This window comes from Mustelus asterias, chromosome 12 (genome assembly GCF_964213995.1).
Source record: "Mustelus asterias chromosome 12, sMusAst1.hap1.1, whole genome shotgun sequence".
NCBI lineage: Eukaryota > Metazoa > Chordata > Chondrichthyes > Carcharhiniformes > Triakidae > Mustelus > Mustelus asterias.
Window position 1 is genome coordinate 12,727,265 of NC_135812.1, and position 13,930 is coordinate 12,741,194.

A 13,930-nucleotide genomic window follows, 5' to 3' on the forward strand; every position below is an offset into this window, starting at 1 on the left:
TTCACAAATATCCTTTAGGGAAAGAAACCTTACCCGGTCTGGCCTACATGTGACTCCAGAGCCACAGCAACGTGGTTGATTCTCCAAGGGCGACTAGGGATGGGCAATAAATCTTGACCACATGAATGAATTAAATAAATCCTCACCAAACACTACAGCAAACAGATTAATTATGAGATTGGGACTAATTTTTGATGGCTCCTAGAAACCAAGGACATATTATATTAAAAGATTAGTTAACATCCCAACCACCATTTAGTTAGGTTGTCTTCTCCACCTCAAAACTTTTCCTCTTCACCTGTCGACTTGTAACCATCCCCCCTCCCCTCCATAGTATTCAAGTGTGAAGCAAGACATGGACAACAAGAATGGTGCTCCACTGTGGTGAACATCAAAGCCAACTTAATCACATTCTTACCCGTATACACTCTTCAGCCAAGAGCGCTGGGCAGCAATCAGGAATACAGATTGTCACAATCGACTAGTTTCATGGTTTATACTAATATTTTAGAGTAGCTTTTGGCTTTGGGAAGAATAAATTTGATAGGATAAGGTAATTAAAACGCTGAACTTTAGAAATTGCTGGAACACCTCAAGTCGTGGCAATTCAAAGGGTTCCATGTGTACTTATGACATCAGAGTTAGAAGTTTAACACTGAACAATGGGTGATCCATCTCTAGGTCTCTTGTTGGAGCCAGGGCGGCTATCATTATCTCAATACAAGCTAAAAACTAACCATTAAGAGTTGTAAAACTCCATTTGAGATATATTCATATTGATTACAGAATCAAAGAGTTGTGTTGAAGGTAAGAATTAAGTTACATTTCTATCGGAGGCCTCCAAAAGCTTGCCATGTTGTCATGGAGATGGGCTGTGGAGGTTAGAGGTTCTTTTCATAGAATCCCTACAGTGCAGGAGGCCGCCATTTGGCCCACTGAGTCCCCACTCACTCGTCGACAGAGAATCTTGCCCAGGTCCTATCCCTGTAACCCTACATACTTATCCCACTAACTCCCCCCAACCAACAAAACTTTGGACAATAAGGGGCAACTTATTATGGCCAATCTACCTAACCTGCACATCTTTGGACTGTGGGAGGAAACTCACGCAGACATGGGGAGAATGTGCAATCTCCACACAGACTGTCACCCGAGGCTGGAATTAAACCCGGGTCCCTGGCGCTGTGAAGCAGCAATGCTAACCACTGTGCCACCATGCCGCCCTAATTTAGTTTATCTGAGGTTTTCCACAGAAGGCAGTTGCTGCTTTGATCTAGTGTACCCTGCAGCTCACTGAGATGAGGACGCAAAGGGGGATGAATTGTAAGCAAGCCTGCATGTTAGACAGAGGAAACACTAACTTTATTGTTCAGAATACAGGTGAGGGTTTGAGATCAGTTTGGAGACTCTGAGTTCACATAAAGGGAAACACAGCTGGAAGACTTGCCTAGCTTGACCCCAGAGAATGAAACCTACAGTGCTCTTCAGAGTAAAAGGCTATTAGCCTTTTGGCAGCTCAGAACAGCCAGAGAGAGAACATCTGCCAGGAATCAGACATGGGACCTGCAGCTGTACAGAAGCTGTGAGAGCACAGAGGGTCATGAGGAACCAGCGGTGTGCCTGACGTTTAAACCCCCAAACAAGAAAGTGGTTCCACACTTGGAACTGAAGAGTCCACAGTCGTGAGGTCTTGAAGGAAAATTGAAGGATTACTTAACCAAAAGCTACTAGAAAGATCCACATGAAATCTTACTCTTTGGAGAACAGCTGGAACACGGAGGATCAAAGTGACTTCCGGGGGGCTGTGGCATACCCTTGGTTGGGTGCCAGGAAAATTGAATTCACTTTAGGATTTCATAAGATATGGGAATTGTGTCGGGGTGGGGAGAGTAAAAGTAAAACTTGATACATAGCGTACATAGGTATAAACTAGTGTTAATAGTGTTTGCTTTTATTTAATTTTATATATTGTCTGCTTTTATTTAAAATCATGAAATCTTGTGGCATAACGTCTTTCCATTAATCACCAAGTGTTTGAGTTTCTCTAAATGTTAATTGCAGGTATTGTAACAGAATGTTAATGTCTCTTCCCTTCCTCCAATGAGAGGAAGTTGGCTTTAACCCAACCTGCCCGGTGAAAGCAAAGGTGGGGTTTGGGTCAGGGGTCAAATTTACACCCCATTTCACGTGGCTATTGAGGTCAACTATGTTGCACTGATGCTCCACCTGCGACCACTGATGCACGGCATGTGAACTTGAAACCTTCCTGGTTTAATGAGATGCCTTACCTACCGGGGCAGGGGTGACATGCTTACAGGCTACTCATGTTAATATTAGGGAACATAGATGCTGTAATGTGCCGTGACTCAGATACAACAGTTTTACTGCAAAATGGGCTTGATTAGGACTATTTTGTTTGAATTAATTTTTCAGCACGAGTTACATAATTGAGGTCGTATTTCTCGTGACTTTGTGACTTACTCTCCAAGAGAAAATAATGTCAGAATGCAGGGATTGAAATTGCTGCCTCGGGAGGCAGTCAGAATTCAACATGAGGAATCTGGGTCAAGCAAAGCAGGCCAACGTGATACAAAGTTGGATAAGGGGGGTGGGGGGAATTCATTGCAGTAAATGTTATAAGATTGCACTGGAACAAACTTGTGAACGGGTTGTAGGAAAGTTACGATCTGTATGGCTCAATCAACAGCACTCTCTCCTCTGAGTCAGAGGTTGAGGGTTGGAGATTCGCTCCAGGACTTGAGCACAAATCAAGGCCGACATTCCAGTGTGGTCCTCAGGGCATGCTGCACTGTCCGAGGTGCCATCTTCCACATGAGATGTTACACTGACGTCCGATTTGTCCTTTCAGGTGGATGGGAAATACCCCATAGCCCTGCTGTGACCAATAGCGGGAGAGACCAGAGTGTCCTAGCCAATATTTTGGGCGGCGTGGTGGCACAGTGGTAAACACCGCTGCCTCACAGTGGTTAACACCGCTGCCTCACAGTGGTTAACACCGCTGCCTCACAGTGGTTAACACTGCTGCCTCACAGCGGGGACCTGGGTTCGATTCCAGCCTCGGGTGACTGTGTTGAGTTTGCACATTCTCCCTGTGTCTGCATGGGTGCTCTAGTTTCATAGAATCATAGAAACCCTACAGTGCAGAAGGAGGCCATTCGGCCCATCGAGTCTGCACCGACCACAATCCCACCCAGGCCCTACCCCCACATATTTTTACCCGCTAATCCCTCTAACCTACGCATCACAGGACTCTAAGGGGCAATTTTTAACCTGGCCAATCAACCTAACCTGCACATCTTTGGACTGTGGGAGGAAACCGGAGCACCCGGAGGAAACCCACGCAGACACGAGGAGAATGTCCAAACTCCACACAGACAGTGACCCGAGCCGGGAATCGAACCCAGGACCCTGGAGCTGTGAAGCAGCAGTGCTAACCACTGTGCTACCGTGCTCCTATACTCCAAAGATGTGTAGGTTAGGTGGATTGGTCATGCTAAATTGCCCCTCAGTGTTAAGGGGATTAGCAGGGTAAATAAGTGAGATTACGGGGATAGGGCCTGGGTGGTCCTTGCAGGTTCGATGGGCTGAATGGCCTCTGTCTGCACTGTAGGGATTCTATGATTCTAATATTTATCCTTCATCAACATTAGAGAGAGATTATCTGGTCATGATCACATGTTGATGTGGGAGTTTGCTGTGTGCAAATTGAACGCGACCTTTCCTACGTTACAACAGTGCATGTATTTCAAATGCAATTAACTGGCTGTAAAGCGCATTGGGTCAACTTGGCATTTGTGAAAGATGCGATACACCAATGCAAGTCTTTTTTTCTTGATTCACATTCAACCAGCCCCAACTCTGATGGGACAGGACAATGTGACATTCAGGAACATTCACAGCTGGTATTTTTTTCCAAATGCTGGAAACACTCAGCAGGTCAGGCAGCAAGTGTGGAGAGATAGAGCAACTGCTTCTGGGTTAACATTTTAGGCAATGAACTTTCATCGGAACAGGCAGTCCAAAAGGTCATTAACCTGAAACATTAACTTGATGTTTTCCTGTCCATAAATGCAGTGCCTGACCTTGAGTGTTTCCAATGTTTTTATTTTAATTTCAGGCTACCAGCAATGGTGGAATTTTCACCTCCCTCCACAACTCCCCCCCCTACCTCCCCCCCCAACTCCCCCCCTATCTCCCCCCCCACACCATCTGCCACAAACACCCTGTGGCTTCAGTACATCTGGAAACTCACACCGAAGAACCGACTGGAATCCAACAGAGGATGATCCCACTGATATCTATCTATGCACCGTGGAATAGCCATATATTAAACAACACTACCTGCTTCGTCTCTGTGCATAGAGAATGCAGTAAGAGTTTTAACAACACCAGGTTAAAGTCCAACAGGTTTATTTGGTAGCAAATGCCATTAGCTTTCGGAGCGCTGCTCCTTCGTCAGATGGAGTGGAAATCTGCTCTCAAACAGGGCACAGAGACACAAAATCAAGTTATAGAATACTGATTAGAATGCGAACAGGTTAACCTGTGCTTAATGCTCCCTCCACTCACATTGTCTGCATCTTTAAGACCTGGTTGGCTGTAGAGATTTGCATTCTAATCAGTATTCTATAACTTGATTTTGTGTCTCTGTATGCCCTGTTTGAGAGCAGATTTCCACTCCATCTGACGAAGGAGCAGCGCTCCAAAAGCTAATGGCATTTGCTACCAAATAAACCTGTTGGACTTTAACCTGGTGTTGTTAAAACTCTTACTGTGTTCACCCCAGTCCAACGCCGGCATCTCCACTTCATGCATAGAGAATCACAGGTCAAGTTCTTTCACAATACTGCAAATCACTGGGCATCCTCTGTCAGGGGAAAAATTAAGTTTCAAAATATAAAATGACTGACGTGAACTCTGTTTATCTCCATAGATGCTGCCTGACCTGAGTATTGTGGGGGTGGCACACTGGTTCATAACTTAAGCTATAGGAGCAGAATTAGGCCATTCAGCCCATCGAGTCCACTCCGCTATTCGATCGTGACTGATATGCTCCTCATCCACATTTTCCTGCCTTCTCCCCATAACCCTTCAACCCATTACCAATTAAAAATCTGTCTAACTCCTCCTTAAATTTAGTCACTGTCCCAACTTTGGGATAGCGAATTCCACAGATTAGCGCTGCTGCCTCACAGCGCTTGGGACCAGGGTTTGATTCCCGTCTTGGATCAGTGTGTGGAGTTTCCACGTCCTCTCCATGTCTGCGTGGGTTTCCTCCCACAGTCTGAAAGACGCGCTGGTTAGGTGCGTTGGCCGTGCTAAATTCTCCCAAACAGGCGCCGGAGTGTGGTGACTAGGGGAATTTCACAGTAGCTTCATTGCTGTGTTAATGTAAGCCATGTGACACTAATAAATAAACATTAAACTAAAGCTTTTTTTGGTTTTATTTCCTATTTCTTTTTCGTGCTGTCTTTGTGGACTATTCCATAACAAGAGAAGTTACAGACAGTTATATTAAGCTGATCATTCTCTTCACCCTATCTGTAACTGCAACACTATATTCTGCACCCTCTCCTTTCCTTCTCCCCCATGTATGAATGGTATGCTTTGTCTGTATAGTGTGCAAGAAACAATACTATTCCCTGTATCCCAATACATGTGACAATAATAAATCAAAGCAGTCGTATGCTGCTGATTTGTGTTAACTGAAAACTGGATCCAGTCCAACCATATCGAGACTTAGGACCCAAGTAGACTGCATCACAATATGGACTTTGTTCACCTATCAAAATTAAATTGAAACCCAATTTTACAGCAACAAAAAAAGCAAGATAGCTTCATATATATCTTATGAAGAAAGGTTGAACAGTTGGGCCTGTAAATCTCAATGTCTCCATGGCTTAAACCTAGGGGTGACGCAGTGGTTAGCACTGCTGCCTCACAGCGCCAGGGATCCAGGTTCCATTCCAGCCTTGAGTGACTGTTTGTGTGGAGTCTGCACGCTCTCCATGTGTCTGCGTGGGTTTCATCCGGGTGCTCTGGTTTCCTCCCACAGTTCAAAGATGTGCAGGTTCATAGAATCCCTACAGTGCAGAAGGAGGCCATTCAGCCCATCGAGTCTGCACCAACCACACTCCCACCCAGACCCTATCCCCGTAACCCCATGTATTTACCCTAGCTAGTCTCCCTGACACAAAGGGGCAATTTTAGCATGGCCAATCAACCTAACCTGCACATCTTTGGACTGTGGGAGGAAACCGGAGCACCCGGAGGAAATCCAGGCAGACACGGGGAGAATGTGCAAACTCCACGCAGACAGAGAGCCAAGCTGGGAATCGAACTCGGGTCCCTGGCGCTGTGAGGCAACAGTGCTAACCACTGTGCCACCATGCTGCCCCGGTTAGGTGGATTGGCCATGCTAAAATTGCCCCTTAGTGTCTAGAGATGTGTAGATTAGGGGGATTAGCAAGCTAGCTACGTGGGGTTACAGGAATATGGTGGTGGGTAGGCCTGGGTAAGATGCTATGTCAGAGAGTCGGTGCAGACTTGATGGGCCATGTGGCCTCCGTCTGAACTGTAGGGATTCTATTGAGGTTTAGAAGAATGGGGGGGGTGATCTTATTGAAACATACAAGAACACAAGGGGACTTGATAGATGATGTTTCCACTTGTATGAGGGACTAGAACCAGGTTGTTAGTCTGTGGAATTCTTTACCCCAGGAAGCAGTGGAAGCTGGGCCATTGAATTTATTCAAGGCAGAGTCATGCAGATTATTGGGAGTCAAGGGTTATGCGGGGATGCAGACAGGAAAGAGGAGTTGAGACCACAACCAGGTCAGCCATGATCTTATTGAATGGCGGAGCAGGCTCAAGGCGCTGAATGGCCTAGTCCTGTCCCCACGTCCTATGCTCCTATTAATAATCATGGTCTCACCAACATGCACATGACAGCCTGTCTTTCTGGTGGGACAGCTTTAGTAAATGAGATACACGCCAGAGGCACAAAGGCAACAATCAGTGCTTTCAGACCAACAATTAAACTTAATAAAAGGTGGACGTCTTCAACTATCCACTTGGTACAGAACAATCTCATACATGACTTGCAGTTCTATTATACAAAGTTCAGTATTGCAATGGCCATTTCAATGCTCCAAGGTGATGATTCGCCATTCAAAGGTTTAAAGACCTGATGCTTTCCAGACAGGCCTGGAAGCTACATGCCATCTTTGTAAAATCAACTACAACCCTACAATACACATTTTACAGACGGCACGGTGGCACAGTGGTTAGCACTGCTGCCTCACAGCGCCAGGGACCCGGGTTCGATTCCCGGCTTAGATCACTGTCTGTGCGGAGTCTGCACGTTCTCCCCGTGTCTGCGTGGGTTTCCTCTGGGTGCTCCGGTTTCCTCCCACACTCCAAAAATGTGCAGATTAGGTGGACTGGCCATGTTTAAATTGACCCTTAGTATTAAGGGATTAGCAGGGTAAATACATGGGGTTACGGGGATAGGGCTTGTGTGGGATTGTTGTCGGGGCAGACTGGATGGGCCGAATGGCCTCTTTCTGCACTGTAGGGATTCTACGCTATTGAGCAGATCCACAGTCACAGAAACAGGCTCATCTAATTAGATCATTGGTAAAGGTAGGGGCGTCTCAGAAATCATGAGCTGTTAACATGCTGAAACCACATGGTGCAGAAGGAGACCATTCGGCCCATTGAGTCTGCGCCAACTCTCTGACAAAGCATCTTATCCAGGCCCACACCCTATCCCCATAATTCCCCTAATCTACACATCTCGGGACACCAAGGGGCAATTTAACATGGTCAACGATCTGCACATCTTTGGAATGTGGGAGGAAACCGGAGCACCCGGAGGAAACCCACGCAGACACGGGGAGAACGTGCAGACTCCACACAGACAGCCACCCAAGGCCGGAATTGAACCCGGGTCCCTGGCGCAGTGAGGCAGCAGTGCTAACCACTGTGCCGCTCTGTACAAATCACATCCAGGATCTTCTGCTGGAAAAACAGGAAAGATTGAATTGAAACCAAAAGAGAAAATACTGGAAAATCTCAGCAGGTCTGGCAGCATCAGTAAGGAAAAAAAAAAGAGCTGACGTTTCGAGTCAAAGCTTTGACAAAGGGTCATCTGGACTAGAAATGTCAGCTCTTTTCTCTCCTTACAGATGCTGCCTGACCTGCTGAGATTTTCCAGCATTTTCTCTTTTGGTTTCAGATTCCAGCATCCGGAGTAATTTGCTTTTACAAAGGTGGAATTGAGTCTGAACAGTGATGCCCTGCAGCCCATCCCCATCTCAGTCAACACTCAAGCCTAGGCTTTATGATCGGTTTACCGCTGGTGATAAATTTATTTTAATGGGCTACGAGCAGAGCCACAACTTTAAAACCTAGGCCTCACCACGAGTGCTGACATTTAGCCTGTACAACTCATACCACTGCGCAGCACCCAGAGTTTGTGAAGGGTGCCTCGAATCAATTAAATCACCTACATTATACATAGAATACATATCTGTACATTATTTCATAGAATCCTACAGTGCTGAAGGAGGCCATTCAGCCCATCAAGCCTGCCCCGACAACAACCGCACCCAGGCCCCATCCCCGTGACCCTGCTACTCTCCCTGACACTAAGAGGCAATTTAGCATGGCCAACCAACCTAGCCTGCACATCTTTGGAGCATGGGAGGAACGTGCAGACTCCAAACAGACAGTGATCTGAGGTCGGAATTGAACCTGGGTCCCTGGCGCTGAGAGGCAGCAGTGCTAACCGCTGTGCCACCGTGCTTAAATACTGCAAGTGTGCCCTCGCTCATGATTAAACATGTGCAGGTTTGACAGCAGATGGCCGTGTGGAGTCGGCACATTCTCCCCGTGTCTGCGTGGGTTTCCTCCGGGTGCTCCGGTTTCCTCCCACATTCTGAAAGACGTGCTGGTTAGGTGTTAAATTCTCCCTCAATGTAACCCGAAGAGGCGCCGGAGTGTGGCGACTAGGGGATTTTCACAGTAACTTCATTGCAGGGTTAATGTGAGCCTACTTGTGGCACTAATAAATAAACAAACTTAAACTTTTAAGCTAACTTATTTAGCTTGTATTCAGCCTCATTGAGTACAAACCTTCAGTGAGAGGTTTCCCCCAGCAGACAAGGCGCACACAGCTCACTGCCCTCTAACATGCCTGAAGGACAAGTGCCAGAGGACAGGGTCAGCCTTGTGAAGAGGGGCTAAGGGAAGGGGGGTGGAGGGCACAGCAGCCATGGTAACTGGTTCATTCAAATCGACCGTTAACCTTTGCCCCCCCCCACATGACCCATGACCTTGCCACCCCCCCCCCCCCCGGTTGTCAAGGAGCTGCATTCACTTCCGGGGTCAGCATGTAGCGAGTGAAGCCCTGGAACCGGAGACCCCCCCCCCGGAAAAACATACCCCCCCTCCCCGCCTGACAGCGAGCCCCGGGCCGGGTGGAGAGGGAGCGGGGAGCCGCTCACCCGCAGCAGGCCCTGCCCGGGAGGGTTAGGCCGCTCTCGCAGCCAGCAGCAGCGGCACTGAAGGTCACCTTCAACCGCCGGGGAGGAGAGCGGCTCAGCCCCTGCTTCCCGGGCCGGGGGAGACAGTGTCCCTGATCCCACTGCTGTGCCTGCATTTAAATATCCCCCTCCCGTCCCTCAGCTACTTCCCACCCTGGCGAGGTCCCCCCCCCCCCCTCTGCCCCCTGTCATCTGCCCCCTGTCATCCCCCCCCCTCCCTCTGCCCCCTGTCCCCTCCCCCTCTCTGCCCCCTGTCCTTCCCCCCCCTCTGCCTCCTGTCCTCCCCCCCCTCTGCCCCTGTCCTCCCCCCCTCTGCCCCCTGTCATCCCCCCCCCCTCTGCCCCCTGTCATCACCCCCCTCCCTCTGCCCCCTGTCATCCCCCCCACTCCCTCTGCCCCCTGTCCTCCCCCCCCGCCCCCTGTCCTCCCCCCCCCTCTGCCCCCTGTCATCCCCCCCCTCTGCCCCGTCTTCCCCCCCCTGCCCCCTGTCCTCCCCCCCTGCCCCCCCCTCCTCTGCCCCCCCCCTCTGCCCCCTGTCCTCCCCCCACCTCTCTGCCCCCTGTCCTCCCCGCCACCTCTCTGCCCCCTGTCCTCCCCGCCCACCTCTCTGCCCCCTGTCCTCCCCCCCACCTCTCTGCCCCCTGTCCTCCCCCCCACCTCTCTGCCCCCTGTCCTCCCCCTCCTCCTCTGCCCCGTCCTCCCCATCGTCCCCCCCTCTCTCTGCCCCGTCTCCCCACTCTGCCCCCTGTCCTCCGCCCCCCTCCTCTGCCCCTGTCCTCCCCATCGTCCCCCCCTCTCTCTGCCCCGTCTCCCCCACTCTGCCCCCTGTCCTCCGCCCCCCTCTCTGCCCCCTGTCCTCCCCGCCCCCTGTCCTCCCCCCTCTGCCCCCTGTCCTCCCCCCCCCCTCCTCTGCCCCCTGTCCTCCCCCCCCTCCTCTGCCCCCTGTCCTCCCCCCCCTCCTCTGCCCCCTGTCCTCCCCCCCCTCCTCTGCCCCCTGTCCTCCCCCCCCCTCCTCTGCCCCCTGTCCTCCCCCCCCCTCCTCTGCCCCCTGTCCTCCCCCCCCCTCCTCTGCCCCCTGTCCTCGCCCCCCCTCCTCTGCCCCCTGTTCCCCCCCCGGCTCTCTGCCCCCTGTCGTCCCCCATGCCCCCTGTCCTGTGTCCTCCCCCCTCCTCTGCCCGTCCTCCCCCCTCCTCTGCCCCTGTCCTCCCCCCCGCCCCTGTCCTCCCCCCCCGCCCCTGTCCTCCCCCCCCGCCCCTGTCCTCCCCCCCCCGCCCCTGTCCTCCCCCCCCCGCCCCTGTCCTCCCCCCCCCGCCCCTGTCCTCCCCCCCCCGCCCCTGTCCCTCCCCCCCCCGCCCCTGTCCTCCCCCCCCCGCCCCTGTCCTCCCCCCCCCGCCCCTGTCCTCCCCCCGCCCCTGTCCTCACCCCCCCCCCGCCCCTGTCCTCACCCCCCCGCCCCTGTCCTCCCCCCCGCCCCTGTCCTCACCCCCCCGCCCCTGTCCTCACCCCCCCCCGCCCCTGTCCTCACCCCCCCCCGCCCCTGTCCTCACCCCCCCGCCCCTGTCCTCCCCCCCCTGCCCCTGTCCTCCCCCCCCTGCCCCTGTCCTCCCCCCCCTGCCCCTGTCCTCCCCCCCACCCCTGCCCCTGTCCTCCCCCCCACCCCTGTCCTCACCCCCACCCCTGTCCTCCCCCCCACCCCTGTCCTCCCCCCCCACTCTGCCCCTGTCCTCCCCCCCCCACTCTGCCCCTGTCCTCCCCCCCCCACTCTGCCCCTGTCCTCCCCCCCCCACTCTGCCCCTGTCCTCCCCCCCCACTCTGCCCCTGTCCTCCCCCCCCCCACTCTGCCCCTGTCCTCCCCCCCCACTCTGCCCCTGTCCTCCCCCCCCCACTCTGCCCCTGTCCTCCCCCCCCCACTCTGCCCCTGTCCTCCCCCCCCACTCTGCCCCTGTCCTCCCCCCCCCACTCTGCCCCTGTCCTCCCCCCCCCACTCTGCCCGTCCTCCCCCCCCACTCTGCCCTGTCCTCTCCCCCCCCACTCTGCCCCTGTCCTCTCCCCCCCCACTCTGCCCTGTCCTCTCCCCCCCACTCTGCCCCTGTCCTCTCCCCCCCCACTCTGCCCCTGTCCTCTCCCCCCCCACTCTGCCCCTGTCCTCTCCCCCCCCACTCTGCCCCTGTCCTCTCCCCCCCCCACTCTGCCCCTGTCCTCTCCCCCCCCACTCTGCCCCTGTCCTCTCCCCCCCCCACTCTGCCCCTGTCCTCTCCCCCCCCCACTCTGCCCCTGTCCTCTCCCCCCCCACTCTGCCCCTGTCCTCTCCCCCCCCACTCTGCCCCTGTCCTCTCCCCCCCTGCCCCTGTCCTCTCCCCCCCCGCCCCTGTCCTCTCTCCCCCCCCCACTCTGCCCCTGTCCTCTCCCCCCCCCCACTCTGCCCGTCCCCTCCCCCCCCTCTGCCCCTGTCCTCTCCCCCCCCTGCCCCTGTCCTCTCTCCCCCCCCCCCCAGTCTGCCCCTGTCCTCTCCCCCCCCCACTCTGCCCCTGTCCCCTCCCCCCCACTCTGCCCCTGTCCTCCTCGCCCCCCCACTCACTCTCTCTGCCCCCCCCACTCACTCTCTCTGCCCCCCCCACTCACTCTGCCCCCCCCACTCTCCCTCTCTGCCCCCCCACTCACCCTCTCTGCCCCCCCACTCACCCTCTCTGCCCCCCCACTCACCCTCTCTGCCCCCCCCCTCCTCACCCTCTCTGCCCCCCCTCCTCACCCTCTCTGCCCCCCCCTCCTCACCCTCTCTGCCCCCCCCTCCTCACCCTCTCTGCCCCCCCCTCCTCACCCTCTCTGCCCCCCCCTCCTCACCCTCTCTGCCCCCCCCTCCTCACCCTCTGCCCCCCCCTCCTCACCCTCTCTGCCCCCCCCTCCTCACCCTCTCTGCCCCCCCCTCCTCACCCTCTCTGCCCCCCCCTCCTCACCCTCTCTGCCCCCCCCTCCTCACCCTCTCTGCCCCCCCCCCTCACCCTCTCTGCCCCCCCCCCCTCACCCTCTCTGCCCCCCCCCCTCACCCTCTCTCCCTCCTCCCCCCCCCCCCTCACCCTCTCTGCCCCCCCCTCCTCCACCCCTCTGCCCCCCCCTCCTCACCCTCTCTGCCCCCCCCTCCTCACCCTCTCTGCCCCCCCCTCCTCACCCTCTCTGCCCCCCCCTCCTCACCCTCTCTGCCCCCCCCCTCCTCACCCTCTCTGCCCCCCCCTCCTCACCCTCTCTGCCCCCCCCTCCTCACCCTCTCTGCCCCCCCCTCCTCACCCTCTCTGCCCCCCCTCCTCACCCTCTCTGCCCCCCCTCCTCACCCTCTCTGCCCCCCCTCCTCACCCTCTCTGCCCCCCCTCCTCACCCTCTCTGCCCCCCCCTCCTCACCCTCTCTGCCCCCCCCTCCTCACCCTCTCTGCCCCCCTCCTCACCCTCTCTGCCCCCCCCTCCTCACCCTCTCTGCCCCCCCTCCTCACCCTCTCTGCCCCCCCCTCCTCACCCTCTCTGCCCCCCCCTCCTCACCCTCTCTGCCCCCCCTCCTCACCCTCTCTGCCCCCCCTCCTCACCCTCTCTGCCCCCCCTCCTCACCCTCTGCCCCCCACTCCTCACCCTCTCTGCCCCCCACTCCTCACCCTCTCTGCCCCCCCTCCTCACCCTCTCTGCCCCCCCCTCCTCACCCTCTCTGCCCCCCACTCCTCACCCTCTCTGCCCCCCACTCCTCACCCTCTCTGCCCCCCCTCCTCACCCTCTCTGCCCCCCCACTCCTCACCCTCTCTGCCCCCCACTCCTCACCCTCTCTGCCCCCCACTCCTCACCCTCTCTGCCCCCCACTCCTCACCCTCTCTGCCCCCCACTCCTCACCCTCTCTGCCCCCACACTCCTCACCCTCTCTGCCCCCCACTCCTCACCCTCTCTGCCCCCCACTCCTCACCCTCTCTGCCCCCCACTCCTCACCCTCTCTGCCCCCCACTCCTCACCCTCTCTGCCCCCCACTCCTCACCCTCTCTGCCCCCCACTCCTCACCCTCTCTGCCCCCCACTCCTCACCCTCTCTGCCCCCACTCCTCACCCTCTCTGCCCCCCACTCCTCACCCTCTCTGCCCCCCACTCCTCACCCTCTCTGCCCCCCACTCCTCACCCTCTCTGCCCCCACTCCTCACCCTCTCTGCCCCCCACTCCTCACCCTCTCTGCCCCCCACTCCTCACCCTCTCTGCCCCCACTCCATACTCACCCTCTCTGCCCCCACTCCCTCACCCTCTCTGCCCCCATCCCTCTGCCCCCACTCCTCACCCTCTCTGCCCCCCACTCCTCACCCTCTCTGCCCCCCACTCCTCACCCTCTCTGCCCCCCACTCC

General features: G+C 55.7%; 1 protein-coding gene across 2 annotated transcripts in view; it reads right to left on the reverse strand.

The window, feature by feature from the left end:
• cluha (CLUH binding protein of NUMT mRNA a) overlaps positions 1–13,930 on the reverse strand; it is a 102,096-nt gene that overhangs the window by 87,264 nt on the left and 902 nt on the right. The gene's annotated exons all lie outside the window — the stretch shown is intronic.